The sequence below is a fragment of the Zea mays genome, chromosome 7 (genome assembly GCF_902167145.1).
Source record: "Zea mays cultivar B73 chromosome 7, Zm-B73-REFERENCE-NAM-5.0, whole genome shotgun sequence".
Taxonomy (NCBI): domain Eukaryota; kingdom Viridiplantae; phylum Streptophyta; class Magnoliopsida; order Poales; family Poaceae; genus Zea; species Zea mays.
In genome coordinates this window covers 93,462,005-93,480,783 of record NC_050102.1, presented here as the reverse complement: position 1 = coordinate 93,480,783, position 18,779 = coordinate 93,462,005, and the positions used below count along the sequence as shown (strand labels likewise).

Sequence of the window (18,779 nt, the reverse complement as noted above, 5' to 3'; positions counted from 1 at the left end):
CGTCCTTCGAAGCATTATCTCCCTTAGGATATAATGATCTTCAAACGAAGGTTATGAAGGACAAACCTTCATCATCTCAATATGTAATAATGAAAAGCAGGAACATATAAGACATATAGAGAACATGAATAATCATATTAAACCATTAGATTATCTATATTCTCCTTATATGATCATGAACAAACATTAATGGTATTGAATTACATTTATACCTTCGGCTTGACAGAAGGTAAAAATCCAAGAGTGACGTGTGAGTGATTACAAGTCAGCGTGAACAGTACGATGTTACTGTTCATCTATTTATAGGCACATGACGCAGCCTGGGTAAAATTACATCCAAGTACTTGACATTTACTATTGACTAAGGAGTAATATGTCAAGGACTAAGCAATCTTTTCCCCTTTAGGTCGGTTCCATTCTCCATCACTATCTTTGCGCTAAGCCGAAGCTTCTTCATCCATAGCTTCGGAACTGATTCATCCTTCTTTCAGACCGCTCCTTCCATACCGTGCGCACCTTCATCTCAAAGCCGAAGGTTCCTATAACAGTATATTATACTTGGAAAACATGTTAGTCGTGTTTTTAGGACCTTTGGAAGACGAAGGCCCCCAATAGACTTGTTTATATGTCAAATTTATGTTGATGATATTATCAATAGTCGAGTTTAGTAGAATAATGATATAGAAATTTGAGATGTCCATGATGGGGGAGTTGAAGTATTTACTTGGATTCCAAATAAAGCAACTCCAAGAGGGCACCTTCATCAGACAAACAAAGTACACTTAAGACATTCTCAAAAAGTTTGAAATGAAGAATGCCAAACCCATCAAGACTCCTATGGGAACAAATGGGCATCTCGACCTCGACACATGAGGTAAATCTGTAGATCAAAAGGTATATCGATCGATGATTGGGTCTTTACTCTATTTATGTGCTTCACGACCGGATATTATGATTTCGGTATGCATGTGTGCTCGATTCCAAGCCAACCCTAAGGAAATCCACCTAAGGGTTGTGAAAAGAATCATGAGATATTTAGTTTACACTCTTAGGTTTGGGCTATGGTACCCCAAGGGATCTACCTTTGATCTAATCAGGTATTCTGATGCTGATTATGCCGGATGTAAGAATGATATAAAGAGTACATCAGGGACTTGTCAGTTTCTGGAAAGATCCCTAGTGTCTTGGGCTTCAAAGAAACAAAATTCAGTAGCTCTATCCACCGCCGAAGCTGAGTATATTGCTGCAGGACACTATTGTGCACAATTACTCTGGATGAGGCAAACTCTTATGGACTATGGCTACAAATTGAGCAAAGTCCCTCTCCTATGTGACAATGAGAGTGCTATCCTCATGGCGGACAATCATGTTGAACACAGCCGTACAAAGCACATAGACATCTGGTATCACTTCCTGAGAGATCACCAACAATGGAGAGATATCACAATTAATTATGTTAGCACCCACAACCAGTTAGCCGATATCTTCACCAAGCCCTTAGATGAAAAGACTTTTAGCAAGCTTAAGAATGAACAAAATGTCTTAGGTTCTCAGAACTTTGATTGAAATCCTGCACACATTGCTCATTTTTTATACCTTTGATCATGGCATGTCTCTTTCATTTGGTACAAATACATAGTTCTTATTCTTCTTGTGCCAAAACTAAGACTAATGTGCTTCCAATTGTATTTCTATACTTAGTCTTAGATTGAAAGGAAAATGGAGTTGTAGGCAAAGTCAAGGCTTCCACTATGTTTTCGTTAGTATCGTATACCCTTTGCCCTACTCATGCATTTACATTCATATCTTTCTTGTTAAAGGCCTCTAGATTTCTTCGTTTTTGGCACTTAATGCCAAAGGGGGGGGGGAATTAATAGGCCAAAGCAAAAGGACCGCACCACCACCCTATTTTCTGAAAACTTTTTTTCCAAATTATTGCGTTTACGAAAACCCTCTTGACATCTAAGGGGAGAACTTTTTCAGGGGAGCTTTTATTTATTCAAAGGAAAAGCATTTGAAAAAGGGGGAAATCTTTCAAAACTTGAAAATGCTTTTGGAAATTATATTCTTATATTGTTGGCTAACTGCAAAAGAATTTGAAAAGACTTTTCCAAAAGATTTGCAAAAACAAGCTAAGTGGTGCAAATGTGGTCCAAAATTTTAACTATATCAAAACATTAATATATACTTAGAAATGCTTTCACTTCAAAGTAACTTATGCACATCTATCTAAATGCAAACTAGCTACATCTCTACACTTTATATTTGCTTTGATTTGTGTTGGCATCAATCACCAAAAAGGGGAGATAGAAAGGGAAATGGCCTTAATCATTTCCTATAAACAATTTTGGTGCTTGACGACCATCACAAAATCTTATGGACTAACTAGTTTGCCTAGTTCATTATTTCTTAGGTGCATAAGTTTATCTATATCAAATCTAAGTCGACTGTCCAGAATACCATAGATTATTCTAGACAGGAGAAGCTTTTTCGAAAATTCATCTGTGCACGGACCGTTCGGATCCTTCCAGCGGACCGTCCGCGACACCAAGGTGTGCCTCTGTCAGGAACAATGCAAATCACACATTTACACTATGGACTGTTCGAAGGAGAAGAGAGCACCGTTCGAAACCAAGCTCAGACTGTCCGGCCTCAAGCGCGGACCGTCCGCTCGTTGAAAACCCATAAAAACCCGAAGGTGACAGGTTCGGTAAAATACATTTTTAGCGTCCTCGCGGACCGTCCAGGATGCACGCCAGACCATCCGCAATTGTTTTATCTGACATCTGACGACACATTTAATACACTTGTAGCCATTGATATAGGTGTTACTACTGACCGTTGCGATTTCAGCCGTTGATATGCAGGGCGCAAACCGTCCGTGGTTGGCAGAAAGGAAGCAACGGCTAGGAAGTGGTTGGTGGCTATAAATACAACCCCAACCACCTCCATTCATTTCATCCAAGCATTCCACTCACTCGCATTCAATACTAGAGCAAGCAATTCATTCTAAGACACATTCAAAGCTTCCAAACCTCTCCAAATGCCATAATTGTGACTAGTGATCATTATTGATTAGTGACTTGAGAGAGTGTGATCTGGTGTTTCATTTGTTGCTCTTGTTGCTTGGTGTTCCTAATTGTGCTTTCTTCATCTCCTTCTATACTCTCAAGTGACTTATAAAGCTAGTAAGAGACACCTAAGTGTGTGGTGATCCTTGCGGGGTCTAAGTGACCCTTGAGATTAAGGAGAAGCACTCAACTGGTCTAAGTGATTGTTTGAGAGAGGGAAAGGGTTGAAAGAGACCCGGCCTACGTGGCCTCCTCAACGGGGAGCAAGTTCTTCGAAACCGAACCTCGGGAAACAAATCATTGTGTTCATTTGTGTTGATTATTATCCTATGATTTGATTCTTCCTCTCCCCTCTCTCTAAGTTCTCTTGCTCACAATCTTTAAGTTAGCACCCAAAGTCATCCACATTGATTGAGCAACTCATAACAAGAAATCTCTTTCGCACTCCGATTTCGTTATTACTTATTTCTAATCACTAACCTCGGGTGAAGTTCGTGTTTAAAGTATATAATTTTCAGGTTTCGCCGATTCACCCCCCCTCTAGCCGACTTTCAGGATGCATTTGGTGCCTTGTGGATGTCCTCAAACATGTTGCACCTATTGAGTGTCGTAACAAGTGCCTTGTCTGGTGTAGCATCTGGTGCACATCTATGTGTCTAGTGTACTCTATTTAGTAGCCCTTCTTCGGTATAGTACCACTTGCATCTGGTGGTTTATCTGGAGCCTTATTGGACATGTCAGATGCTACTAAGCAAATTATTTTCTTCATGTGCCTTCATCTAGGTTTCTACCATCTTATGTCTTAGGCTCTTGCATGATGTTGTAGGTCTTCAATATGTCTTCTAATGTCTTGTTTGAGGTGTTGATCATTTGGATCACCCCTTTTTCTTTGTCCAAGTCCACTCTGCATCCTTTAAATTATAACTAAAGTCACTAGCAAATAATGTTAGTTGAAATAGTTATGTTGATCATCAGACACCAAAACTCAACTACCAATGGGCATTGTTCCATTTTCCTTATAATTCTATTCACCCCACTGTAGCAATCTAGATCCTATCACACGTGTGCTCTACACTGGTCGACCAGGTCACACACATGACTATTTGAATTGGCCATGGAGCCAACTAAAACTGCTCCTTTCTCCCCTCACTAATTTCCAAACCAAGTGACAAAAGATCAAGGTCTCATAATAACAATTGTAGAGCAAAATGAGCACAACAACATTGCTTTTAGGATTTTGATCTAGCTTGTCTTGATTTGGGAGATAAGGAGCTCCAAAGTACAACTCATGAAACTAAAATTCAGTTTCAGTTTACCAAGACTTAGACCAAAATACAAGGTTCAAAAATAGCACTGAGTTCAAACTTTGACAACTATTGTGACTAAGCTAGAAGTTGATTTTCTTCTTAATCCAAAAACAAAAATTGTTGTATTAAGTCTTATCTACAAATTATATTTAAGGTCAAACATCAATACTATAACATAAGCCAATGTTTTATATTTTTCAAACTAGCATAACAAAAAGATGCTTTCTATCATACCAACACTTAGAAGCAAACTTAGGCTAGATCATGAACATAAAATTGTAGTCCATTTTTTATCCTATGCTATTCTAGGTTGCTTAAAGTGATCAAACAACACATTGTATTAGCACACATGAACATATAAGGTCACACGTAGAAGCAAACCATCACATACTAACAAACAAATGCACCATATGATGCTCATGTTTATGGAATGAATGAATGAATGAATGAACGAATGATGTTTACGCTCATGCAAATGTAAGTGCAAATTGCAAGCTTAATATCTAGGGTGTTATAATTTCGAGTTGTACCAAATTAAGATTAGAGTTTGCTCTCTAATTCTATTAAAAAGTTTATGTGGATATACATTGAGCACCATATGACGATCAACAAACCAAACTTGCCATACATATATACTATATATAGTTCTAGTATTCCTCCATTTCATGAAAGGATATCCTTTCTTCCTTATTGAGAAATCATACAAGCATTTCATTCAACTTTGAAATATACAGTACTATGGTAACAATTCTTAGGCCCCGAAGATTTTAATAAATTTTACCTCTTACCTTTTGCATGGACAATAATAAATATAATTTATACCACTATTTAATCTACCAGTTTAAACCTTGCAAATCCACCAAACCAAATCATCCAACACTCATAACCTCATTAAATCCACAAAACAAATTACACCCGGACTTAACACCCCATCAAAATCAATGGTTCAGATCGTTGGATAACACATCTCCCTTACTCAAATCCAATGGACAATATTATTTGGATCATCCCTCATCCCCTCCCCCTCTGCAGTGTCCCCATAGCCCCTCCCCCTCACACGCGCCGCTGCCACAGTCATCGTCAACCTCTCCCCTCTGTAAGATCGTAGCGTTAGCACGAGCTATATGCTAGTTATTTTAAAAAGATAAGCGAAGTAAGAAAATATTTTAGACTAATTGTATACCATAAAGAAAATGTGAACGTTTTCGTGACTGCGCATGGGCCATTCATCACTACCAAACCTACATCTCGTGAGATGCGTGTCCTTGTCGATATATAGCGTGGTAGTGAGCACCACTAGCGTCTTCGACCACTTGCCACTACCCCTTCGCGCTACCTTTCGCATCGCATCCTTGTCGACTAAAGGAGTGGTGCGTTCAAGATTTAGAGAAGCTTTCCTAAAGTATGTTCCCTAACTTATAGCCTCGCTTGGATCTAGAGAGTGTGGGATTCGATCCTGACATATGCTCCATGTATGGATGAATTGTTGGTATCAAGTTCCTCAACATTTTTGTGGTTTATATCTCAACTATATGCATTTATGATGCAATCTTTTTGTATATTTCCTTCACTCTACAATATGTCGATAATAAGAAGTTATATGCTTTTAAATTATAGTTTAAATCCTCTCTATGGAAGAATGAGCCGACGGATCTTGAGATCGACGAAATCACTAAACCACGCGGAGGAGGAGGACGATTATATATATGGACATAAATTGGGTCTCCTTGCTGCGTAAATGCTTCAAGAGGTAAATGTTTTGACCAATCTAACCCGACCTTGTGCATATCGATTTGTTTCTTCGATTATATAAGGATGTGTTTGAAAGCGAAGTTTTTTTTTGAGTTTTAAGGTAAAACCATGGTATTAGAGAATAATGTAGTATCTTTGCTAAAAGGTATTTTGCTATATTGTAAAAAAGCTTTGTTTTAAATATCTGGTTTTGTAGATACCATAGTACTTTTATAGTATTTGAAACTCCACTCTAATCGAAAGTTTTTTTGTTCATGTAGTCTTGTATGCGTACACTAAATAGCACGGTTTGAGATATTTTATTTCTAAAACACATCTTGCTAGGAGTGGTGTAAAAAAAATACAACGGTTATGTCATGATATTTTAAAACCGTAGTATTTCCAAAACCATGGTCTGCGCTGCTGGAAACCCGTGGAAACGTATACGGCTGGGACCACATGAACCGAAGCATAGTAGCGGTGGCGGCGCTTGCTGTTTGGCACTCCGTCCGGCTGGCCGATGGCGTGCTGAGGCATGCACGCACCGCCCTTACACGCCGAGCACGCATGGAGCACCGAAACGCGCCCGCCCCACCCCACCCCACCCCACCCCCCGCCCCCCCGCCAGCTTCTCGTTCTCGGCGTCCGTTCCCGAACCAGGCCTAACCTCCCCGGGCGGTGCGCGCTCCTCGAGCCGCTCGGATCCTCACGCGCTACACCCTAGCGCCTGGGCTCGCGCGGGGCGCGCCGTTCCGCCGTCCAAAAACCGGCGGCCGGGAGGTCCTCGCCTCGCACGTTTCCTGCCAGCAGGACTCCCAGGCGATTGATGCCGTGCCAATGCCACGCCAACGTCACGTACCGAAACGCTCCAACTCATCAGCCCGCCCGCGCCCGCACCCGCACAAAAGCCGGCAGAGAGTCACCCGCCGAAGCCCGCAGCATGCACGCGCGCGCCGTGCCCAACCGCTCGCTTTTGTCCCCAGCCCTCGCCGCGCCGTGGTCGACCACGCGCGGGCCGCCAGCCGAAAACGGGCGGCGCCCACCGATTGCCAGCGCCGCTTCAGTTGCACGTACAGCGGGCCAGCGGCTGGACGCCAGGCACTGCGGCGTGAGCGTTGCCGTCGCCAGGAAGGAAGGCCGGGGCACTGACAAACAAACCGCTTTTGTTTGACGGCGGGGAAAGCAGCAGTTTGCATTTGCAGCCGGGAAGAAGCCAATGCCACGCGACGCGAGAGAGACTTCCTGGACGCCAACGGACGGACGGCTGGCTCTCCCCTGCCAGACTGCCTTCTGGCTCTCCCCTACCAGACTGTCTTCTCTGTCAGACACACACTCTCTCTCCTCTAACACTATCAGCACTCATACTAATTTAAATTTCTACCTAAAAACATATTATATTCTTGTTAACAAAATTCTTTATATATTATAATCCTCCGCAGTCATATTTACTTTATATCTTAACTATATATCAACTAAGTCATATTTACTTTATATCTTAACCATATATCAACTACCATATATTATTTTATTTTTCAATCAACTACCCTTGGCACACGGCAGTTGTGACGCTGCCATATGGTAGCCCTCCTTGTTTTCAGTAGTTGGCACCCTGTAAATAGGGTTTTCAATGTCCTCCCTTATTTTACCGTTGTTGTACGCGTTCATGGCTACATCATTTTTGTTACTGCATATTGGACTCTAACCTGGTAGTGTAAGGGATAGAGCTTGTCACTGCGCATAGCCTAAAACTGTGCAAAACGGTTCACTCTATTTTCTTCCCTCTATATCTCACTCACGCGTGACGGCAGCAACCTCTCTCCTCTATATTTGTATCCTCTATGGCGGTTGACTCTAAATCAACCCTCTATACCCCACTAGCTCCATAAAATATTATTTCCCGTCTCTATTTATCATCCGTTATCATTTTTTCCCTACTAACAACTGTCGTACAAGGAAGTCAACACAATACAATGCTTTATCTGACGTGTTGTTGTAGCGCGCTTGTCCTGTGCGATTTAGAGTGAGCCGTAGAGCGTGTACTGTAGCGTTATATCTGGCGTGTGGGAGCGACAGTGGGAACTGTTGAACACAGTTTAATATAATAAATAATGGTGTATCCAATTGTTTGGCCTATTGCTAACATCACTTGTGGACACTTCATAAGTCCACTATAACATTTTCGATGTTGGACAAACAACTACATTGACTCAACAAAGATGGAAAATCGAACGGCTACATACTGACCCAAGACAGATGAAAGGCGATTAATTACCCAACAATAAATTTGTCCTCCTGATTTACTACTTGTGAAAAAATTATCCCTACCAAACCTCAAATGCTCGGCATGGCATGCCACGCCATTTTCATCCTTCCAATTCTGTGACAAAAAGGCAACCCCCACCCTCAAAAACTCCCCCACACTCCCCGCGCGCTCTCTCCACTCGCCCACCACTTCCAGTCATGGATGCCACCCGCTACATCCTGGAGTTCCTGGTGCTGCTGCTTCTGCTCCTCCTCCCGACCATTGCGGGCGCATCCTCCGACACCAAGCACCTCATCGCCGTCCGGTCCGCCCTCCGCGACCCCACCGGCGCGCTCGCCGGCTGGGACGCTGCCAACAGACGTAGCTCGCCATGCCGCTGGGCGCACGTGTCGTGCGCCAACAACTCCGCGCCCGCGGCGGCCGTCGCTGGGATCGACCTGTACAATCTCACCCTCGCCGGCGCCTTCCCAACCGCGCTCTGCTCCTTGCGGTCCCTGGAGCACCTCGACCTCTCCGCGAACCTACTCGAGGGCCCGCTGCCGGCCTGCGTCGCGGCGCTCCCGGCGCTCAGGCACCTCAACCTCGCCGGGAACAACTTCTCCGGCCATGTCCCGCGCTCGTGGGGCGCCGGGTTCCGGTCCCTTGCCGTGCTGAACCTTGTCCAGAACGCGCTGTCAGGCGAGTTTCCGGCGTTCTTGGCCAACCTCACCGGCCTCCGGGAGCTCCAACTCGCCTACAACCCCTTCGCCCCGTCGCCATTACCGGCGGACATGCTCGTCAACCTGGCCAACCTCCGCGTGCTGTTCGTCGCCAACTGCTCCCTCACCGGTACCATCCCCTCTTCCATCGGGAAGCTGAAGAATCTCGTCAATCTGGACCTTTCGGTGAACAGCTTGTCTGGTGAGATACCACCAAGCATTGGGAACCTGACTTCTTTGGAGCAGATCGAGCTCTTCTCGAACCAGCTCTCGGGTGCTATTCCCGTGGGGCTGGGAGGCCTCAAGAAGCTCCATTCACTGGACATCTCCATGAACCTGCTCACCGGGGAGATACCGGAGGACATGTTCGCGGCGCCGGGGCTTGTGAGTGTGCATGTCTACCAGAACAATCTGTCCGGTCACTTGCCGATGACGTTGGGGACGACGCCAAGTCTATCTGACCTGAGGATTTTCGGCAACCAGCTTTCAGGGCCGCTGCCGGCGGAGCTTGGGAAGAACTGCCCGCTCTCATTCCTGGACACGTCGGACAACCGGCTGTCGGGTCCAATTCCGGCGACGCTTTGTGCGTCCGGGAAACTGGAGGAGCTCATGTTGCTGGACAACGAGTTTGAGGGCCCCATTCCGGTTGAACTCGGGGAATGCCGGACACTCGTGAGGGTGCGGCTGCAGAGCAACAGGTTGTCTGGCCCAGTGCCACCAAGATTTTGGGGATTGCCCAACGTGGGCCTGCTTGAGATTCGCGAGAATGCGCTCTCAGGGTCGGTTGATCCTGCCATTTCTGGTGCCAAGAGCCTATCCAAGCTGCTTCTACAGGACAACCGGTTCACAGGCACTCTACCTGCCGAGCTTGGGACCTTGGAAAACCTGCAAGAGTTCAAGGCTTCCAACAATGGTTTCACCGGACCCATACCTCGGTCGATTGTCAACCTTTCGATACTCTACAATCTTGATCTGAGCAACAATTCTCTATCTGGAGAGATCCCAGAGGACTTTGGCAGGCTGAAGAAACTGACACAGTTGGACCTTTCAGATAACCATCTCAGTGGGAACATTCCTGAGGAGCTTGGGGAGATCGTCGAGATAAACACGCTTGATCTGTCACACAATGAGCTTTCCGGTCAGTTGCCCGTGCAGTTGGGGAATCTCAGACTGGCTCGTTTCAACATATCCTATAACAAGCTCTCAGGGCCTATACCCAGTTTCTTCAATGGCTTGGAGTACCGAGACAGCTTCTTGGGCAACCCTGGCCTGTGCTATGGGTTCTGCCGTAGCAATGGCAATTCTGATGGCAGACAGAGCAAGATTATCAAGATGGTGGTCACCATCATAGGTGTCAGTGGGATCATCCTACTCACTGGCATCGCTTGGTTCGGATACAAGTACAGGATGTACAAGATCAGTGCTGCTGAATTGGATGATGGAAAATCTAGTTGGGTGCTGACATCCTTCCACAAGGTGGATTTTAGCGAGAGGGCCATTGTCAATAACCTTGATGAGAGCAACGTGATTGGCCAGGGTGGCGCAGGCAAGGTGTACAAGGTGGTTGTTGGGCCACAGGGTGAGGCCATGGCTGTCAAGAAGCTCTGGCCTAGCGGTGCGGCGAGCAAAAGCATAGACTCGTTTAAGGCTGAGGTTGCCATGCTAAGCAAAGTTCGGCACAGGAACATTGTAAAGCTTGCGTGCAGCATCACAAACAACGGCAGCAGGTTGCTTGTCTACGAGTACATGGCAAATGGTAGCCTGGGGGATGTGCTCCACAGTGAGAAACGCCACATCTTGGATTGGCCCATGAGGTATAAGATTGCTGTTAACGCTGCTGAAGGACTCTCATACCTGCACCATGACTGTAAGCCCGTGATCGTCCATCGAGATGTGAAGTCGAACAACATCTTGCTCGACGCGGAGTATGGTGCCAAGATTGCAGATTTTGGTGTTGCAAGGACTATTGGGGATGGCCCGGCTACCATGTCCATGATTGCAGGGTCTTGTGGATACATTGCTCCTGGTTAGTTGCTGTAGTTTCTGCATGTTTACATATGTTGCTGTTGTGCCTCAGTTTTTTTTTTACTTTGTATTTTCTTTAGTTGCTCTACATAGTTTTTGAAAAGTACTCTAGTATAGTGAATCTACAGGTTAGAGCTGACTGATCTATTATGGGTTGCAGAGTATGCCTACACTCTCCATGTCACTGAAAAGAGTGACATATATAGCTTTGGTGTGGTGATCCTTGAGCTCGTTACCGGAAAGAAGCCGCTGGCAGCAGAGATTGGCGAGATGGACCTGGTGGCGTGGGTGACTGCCAAAGTTGAGCAGTACGGGCTAGAGTCTGTGCTTGACCAGAACCTCGACGAGCAGTTCAAGGACGAGATGTGCATGGTTCTGAAAATCGGGCTGCTCTGTGTCTCAAACCTTCCAACCAAACGCCCGTCAATGAGGTCCGTGGTGATGCTGCTGCTGGAGGTCAAGGAAGAGAACAAGCCAAAGCTGAAGGCGGTGGCAACTCTGCCCATCTGACCTGGAGGAGGCGACCCCATCTGATCAATAATAACAAATAAAAGTAGTGTCTGTTCTTCTTGGGATAGTGTACTAAAAAAACTATTTGCATTATATCTGATCTTGAGAAGTTCATTCAGGGCAGCAGCTAGCTAGCTAGGTCTGAGAACATTTTCAGCATAGTGTTTGCTAAAGCTTATGACTGTGGTATCCTTTTGCTCTAAATGAGAAAGTGCTGGTTGCTGTCAATTTTATCCCTGGCAATCTTTTTGTTCATGATTGGCTGGCCCCATCAAGGGTGAGTCTACTTCCATTCTTTTTTGTGCCTATTTCTGATCCTGAAAGGTGTAGTTTCCAATCATGTACACCTTGTGGACCTGATAATGCGCCTAATGATTTACATTAGGAATTTGCACGACAGATCTTCTGTTTCGGTAACTAGTAGAGCTACGCTCGGCCTTACCGGATCTGACAATAGGAATTTGCACGACAGATCTTTGGTAGGTGTGTTTTGAAAACCCTGATCTCTCACGAACTCTGAAATCTGCAGTTCTGTTCTTTTATTACTTCCGAGAATGCAAACTTCTTTTATCTGATGACAATAGGAATTTGCAAACAGATCTTTGGTAGGTGTGTAGGGTCACACGGCCAGTGTGCCTAGACAAATGAATTTTAACTTTGCGGCTTCTCATTGCATGAATCGATTGGAATGATTGTGTTCTCAGGCAGGGAAACAATATTCTGAATCCCGGAGTGCATAATCCTCTAGAGCCCACTAAACCCTTGTTCGGTTAAAAGGATAAAATCACACCATAAATTTTATTCGGGTTTGGATTGGTGAATCAATACCTCACACTCAATCTCATGATAAGATTAAATCCATCATTTAATTCATGTATCTCTCAAAGCTAATTATTCTTTTGATATATAGATTCTAATATAAACTTGTGTATTATCTTTATGTATTTATTCCATATTTAATAAGCTATAGATAGAATCGATGTCTGTTAAAAAAATTCTCAAACCTTTATAATATATGATGAGTTTAACCGAATAAAAAAATGAAAAGGTTCAGATTATTTTGAGACATAAATTTAATTTCAATTTATACTAATCTAGAGCTGAATTAGTGTAAATGAAAAATTGTTGTAGGAAAAAAAATAAAAACCGAGCTCCAATACATCTCTATCCCTGCTTCCAATCACGTTGCATGAGTAAACTGGACGCTTCCGTGCGCATATTTGCGCCTACAGTATCGTTCCCAATCCCCGCGGCTGCCTCTCCTTTCGCGTCTTCATTCGTCGACTAGGTGAGTGCTCGTACGTTGCAACGAGAACATATAATAACATAATAACTTATATATAAAATATGTCTTATATTGTTATAAAAAATGTTTCATAATCTATTTGTAATCCTGGCCATATATAAATTTTGTTATTTTAATTTAGTTGTTTCACTACTACATTGAAACCATCAATATCATGCAGACTTTTGATATATGCCACGATCTGTATGGTCTCATTATTAAAGAGCACGTGCCACATCTACCGTTAGAAGTTCCCTCGTACACTGTCAGTCATCAGGTACGCACCACCATACACGCTTGCTTAAACAAAAAAGACAAATGCATGTGTTTGCGAAGAGAATTAAAGGCAGACCAGCACAAAAGCTACCCCGACGATGGCGAGTGGTCATTGCTATCGGTCATCCTCTGCGTCACCTCTGGCCAAGATGACGCCATAGTCCTTGATATAGTAATCATTGAACATGCACGACATGGCGAGTATCGATGACTCTTGGCTAGGCTGCCAAACGAAGTGCACCCCGGGCTCATCAGCGAGGTAGTACACCTAGCCTTTGCACCACCAGATGTGCTACTTCTCTACATACATCTTGTTCGAGGACATTCACACAACGTCAGCAACGATCGTCGTCCCAGCGCACAAGAATTCATGGCCGGTCAGTAGTGACTTACATGGCAGGTTGAGCTTCAGGTGGATGATGAGCTGGACGGCGTGACAGCGCCGTTGTCGGATGCGGTGCCCAGAACAACCCGAGAGTCGCCGACGTTTGGCGACGACCATGAGGTCCCCCTGTTTGAAGATGGACAGCGTGGTGCAGCCACTCTGGACCGCGTCCAAGCGGCGGCTGCGCCGGAGCTTGTCGAACACAGCGACGCATGCAGTCACGTAGTATAACTTCCAGAGGTCGAACTGACAGGCACCAAGCTTTTCTCGTCGTCGATGAGCGACGCCAATGCGAGCGCTTCCTGCCAGTGGTGTTTGTTCGGGGTTTCCAAATAAGAAACATGGATTTATCTTTGGCGTTGGTTTATGAAAATGACTCACAAGTCAGATCCATGAAAAATATATTACGGAGAATAAATGTCACACATATAAAAAAAGAATTTAAGTTGAAAACATCAAACAAAAAAATTGCATGCAAGACTCTTCTTTAAATAGTACTTCCTCTATCTAAAAATATAATTCAGGAATCTCGTTGATAATTATCTACTACTACACATTGTGCAAGGGTAGCCGGTAGGCTTTAAGACAGATGTAGTAGATATTTTTACTGTAACAGATATTGATATAAACACACATGTGGTAGTGGTAGCTACGAGCATATTTGCTTGAGGGGCACATTTGTGTTTTTTAATTTAATTTTAGCTAGGCGTGAGATGCACGTTGGAATGAGAATGAGCTTTGCGGGGAGAGGGAATGAGAAAGACAGTACGGGGAGAAGGAATGTAAATGGCAGAACACGGAATGACAGCTAGGAATGAGAATGGACTTTGCGGGAAAGTTAGAATGAGAAAGACAGTACGGTGACGGAACTATCCCTTACCACCTTACTATTGAATAGAGATTTGGCACGAGAGCCGAGCGTCCCGCAAGCGCCCCACGTCTGCACCGGAGTAAACGATGTCTCGGGCGATGGGAAACCAACCTGCAGCTCCTGCGACGCGCCGTCGCTAGCCTCACAGTGCCACCGCCAGCCCCCTAGTGATCCCCCAACGGCCTCCCGCTTCCTGTGGCGTCGTGCGCCACTGACACCTCCCACCCCCACCCACCCCGTCGTCTGAAACCCAGCCGGCCAGCCGGCCTCCCGCTCCCTGTGATGCCATGGAGGCGCAAGCTACAACAGGCACAACAGAACAGGTATTGAGTAGTAATGCTTTATTGTCCTGAGCTCCTGACTTTACATTTCTGTTGGTGTGTAAACAATCTCAGGTGAACATGTGCATTTTTTTGAAAGCTCCTGCACGAACCAATGAAACATGTAGCTTCTACAGTCATGAAAACATTATTGTGTTCAGTTCTTATTCATGACAGCCATGTTTTCAGTTCTTATTCATACCAGCCAATTTGAACTTCCTTTTACACAGCAGGATTCATATTGTAGTTGTAGCTTCTGATCAATGTTCATAGTGCCTAGGATCGATTCCTAAGCCTCCAGAATACCAATTCGTAACTACAATTCCTCGATAACGACTAGATCTATTATACTGAGAGGAACAGAGGTACATACCTTCATTGTTGTTCATCGCAGCAGCCATGGCGGCGGCGTCTTACAGCGAAGATCTGCCTCCTCCACCTCCCTGCATGTGGCGAGGAGACTGGTTCTTGTCGCTGGTCGGCGATGGAGTGACTCCTCTATTGGCAGTTGGCACCTACAGGGGAAGCTTAGATCCTGATCCCGTTGGGGAGTCTACGCGGATCAAAGCCATGAGCCGCATCTCTTCCAGTCACTCTGAGCGCTTAGGTGATAAGGACCTCTGTAAAGTGTCGATTAGACTTTTGTGATCGAGTGATTAGCGTTGGCTAAACCCGTCGGCCCCCTTAATCTATTGATATGGTGTCGTGTAACTAGAGACTGCAACCAATAGTTAGAATAGCTCCCTGATCAGGGGCACGATTAGACGATTAATGTTAACACTATCCCAATAACTGTTAACCGGCTAGCGTAGAGGACACACCTTAACACCGTCAACTAGTAAACAGATTTCATTTTACTTAGTTCTGCATACCTAGAGCATCTGTTCTCAAGTGAAGGCACAGTTTTGCTCGTTATCCAAGAGCTGCTACTAATTAGTATCATGTCACCGGTACATATATAGTTTTCCCTTTGTAGATGTCAGCCCATTTCAGTTACTAATGTAATTTCCTTTTTAATATGTGCATTCTGTAGGCTGCTGATCCAAAAGAATGAAGCCATCCATGGTCTGACTGCAAATATCGACAACATGTTTTGGACAAGACATTTAGCGATATAGGTCGTCATTAGTTTTAACATTTACAAAAGAACAATATTTGTTTTCAATTGAAGTTTAAACTTGCAGACTGTATAGTTGTGATTACAACAAGTATTGCGGATCCTGTCACTTTAAACCATTGTTTAGTTGCCTTAATCAAAGTGAGGGTCAGAATTGTATGGTGTTCTTTGATATTGCAGTAGATGCTCCACTAAGTTCAATGAAAAGTTCATGTTGGTCTTTACGAAACAAAAATGACTGTATGGTGTCTATGTATGTGGCTTGATACACATGATGTGGCAGTGGCAGACGCTGTTGGAGTAGTATCATTGTTTTTGGATTTAAAGTTTTAAGGATGTCCCAATATTTATGTATTGGAAGAAATAGTTTTTGGAACTTGTTGGAGATGCTCTAATGTCTTGGCAAAGCATGGCAGAGTTGCTTACTACATTACTGACCACGCCTGTAGCGTTTGTCTTTGCCTTTATCCTCCTTAGATCACGCCTGTACGGTTGCCTTTGCCTTTATCCTCCTTAGATCCGGCACCTATGGAGTTTGAGTTTTAAGAGCACCTAGAGGTGGATGAATAGGTGATCCTGCGAAAATCAATTCTAAACAAGTCAAACTTAGTTTATAACAAGTGTTAGTAATATCCAAAACCAAGTTATGATGAATAGAGGTAGAGAGTAGAAGAGAACTCTTCACTTCATTGTTCCTTTAAGGTATGTATTAAACTTAGGACAATAACACAAGTGATAATATGAGAACTCTTTGGAAGATAACTATCGCAATAAAGAAATGCACAAAAGACATGACAATTTATCTCGAGGTTCGGCCAATACCTACTCCACGTTGTGGTGACCTCATTCGGTAAGGGTTGCACTCAACCCCTCTCAAGTGATCCAAAAATCAAACTTGAGTAATGTTGGTCACTTGTTCTCAAATATTACAAATCTACTGTAACAGAAGATGACATGACTATGATGAAAAAACTGGGCTATTTTGGGGAGTCTGAGAGCAAGCTTGTTCGATTTGCTGGGGAGAGATAATTCCGGAGACGAGGGATGACGAAGTTATCATCTTTAAGAGCTTCTTAAGAGCAGGGCTTTGGTTCCCGCTAAATGATATGATAGGGGAGGTTCTAAAGAACTTTGAAATATACCTTCATCAGCTGACCCCCAATGCTATTGTTAGACTTAGTGTCTACATATGGGCTCTCCGAAGCCAGGGAATGGATGCGAATGCCGAAGCTTTCTACCGGGTGCACGAACTTCACTACCAAACGAAGGCTAGAGCAGATGGCCTTCACAGGAACTTTGGCTGCTACAATTTTGCGTAATAGAAAGATACGAAGGCCCCGGTTATTGGCTATCATACCAAGTGGTCGACTGGATGGATAATGAATGGTTTTACCTGAAAGCAGATGAGAAAAATAGGGAGAAGCTAATGAGCATGGTTATGAGTCCGTTAAAGTTGAACTTCGGCCTGACACGACCCTTATGCAATATGCAATTGGGGTTACCCTGCCAGCTGGCTGAAGTAGAAAATTTAGAGTGGTAGCCGAGCACATCAGTACTAGAGACTTAGTGCAAGAATATTTATCAAACAGAACATATATGACTTCTAGTGGTTGGGGAATGCCGAAGAGAAAAGAAGTGGGAAAGAAGCACGAGCTTGTACGGCTCCCTTATCGCTTTAAGTTTAGGGTTTAGGCTAGATATGATTGAGATCATGTTCAACGAAATACTTGGGAATTCTACCAAGAAAGAAGATCAGTTGATGACTGTAGCCTTTGGTACCCGGCCAAAACGAAGATTGAACCGGATAGTGGACGCCTTGAATTTCGAATACCCTGACTATGAAAAGCTTGACAAAGGGGACGAAGGGGTGCAAAGGAAACAGGTTGTCATCATCCTGAATAGGCAAGCTGCCCGGCTGATAAAAGAAGATGAAGTTTTTTTGAAGAAAGCGAAAATAGCTCTGTAACACCCTAATTTTGGTGGTATAAAATTTCTTTCTAATTATCACCCAAAATCATGTCTTACTCTTCTCTCTCTCTAGATTCTCTCTCCCTTTTTCCTTTTGATCAGAGATAGCTTAAACTAGTAGAGATTAATTATTTATTTTTTGTCAAAACCTTATGAGTCATGACATGTTGCATCATACTGAGCTTAAAATATTCTTTGAAGTGTTGCACAGGTTTGAATTTATTTGAATTTGAAACCTAATTTGAATTTGGATTTGAAAACCCTATAGAAAAGAAATAGAAAAGAAATTAGAAAATCCAGAGAAAAAGAAAAGGAGAAAGCAGCCCAAACCAGCCCACTAAGCCTAGCCAGGCCGCGCGCCCGCGCCGCCTGACAGGCGGACCCCGCCTGACAGCGACGGTTCTCCCTCGCATGCCCCCTCTCTCTCGCTCGCTGCCCAGTGGAGCCGACCTGTCGGCGCCAGTTTCCTTCACCCGTTCGCTCTCTCTCTCTCCCTCTGTCTCGCGGGCCCAGTTCGCCAGTGCCGAGCCGTTGCCCTCGCGCGTCCCCCTTTTTCTCTCTGCGTCGTGGGCCTACCTTGTCAATTCTGCCTTCCCCGCTCTCGTCGTGGACCGGCGAGTGCGCACTCGCGCACGTCGCTGGGTTTCTCGGCCATGACGCCTGCCCACGCACCTAGCTCCCCTTTTTTAGAGCCCCGCCAGTGCCCCTCGCACACCCCTCGCCTCACTTCGCTCGACTTCACCCTCTCTCGCGCTCTGCCCACGCCGCTAGCCGCCGCCGGAGACCCGTGCCCGCGTTCCCAACCATCCAGCTCGCCGGAGACCGCTCCAAGCCTCCCCGAGCTCCGCCCCGAGGCGAGACATCCGTCCCCGTGCCCAATTTCCCTTATTGCGCCCTGTGTTCGTCCAATTTCGCCTTCGCCGGTACTCGACCGCGGCGGTCCGCCGTGCTC

The 18,779-nt window shown here is 44.8% G+C and overlaps 1 pseudogene across 4 annotated transcripts; it reads left to right on the top strand.

Moving 5' to 3' along the window:
* The first annotated feature begins 5,682 nt into the window (after positions 1 to 5,682).
* On the top strand, positions 5,683 to 16,085 carry LOC100304321 (receptor-like protein kinase pseudogene; annotated as a pseudogene). Of its 4 annotated transcripts, none has more exons than NR_156174.1 (3): positions 5,683 to 5,780; positions 5,996 to 6,128; positions 15,776 to 16,085. The product of NR_156174.1 is annotated as a receptor-like protein kinase pseudogene, transcript variant 1 (transcript). The 4 variants fall into 4 exon arrangements; NR_156177.1 differs by lacking the exon at positions 15,776 to 16,085 and adding an exon at positions 11,256 to 11,846; NR_156175.1 differs by lacking the exon at positions 15,776 to 16,085 and adding an exon at positions 11,256 to 11,800 and having other exon boundaries at positions 5,683 to 5,863.
* Positions 16,086 to 18,779: the final 2,694 nt, after the last annotated feature.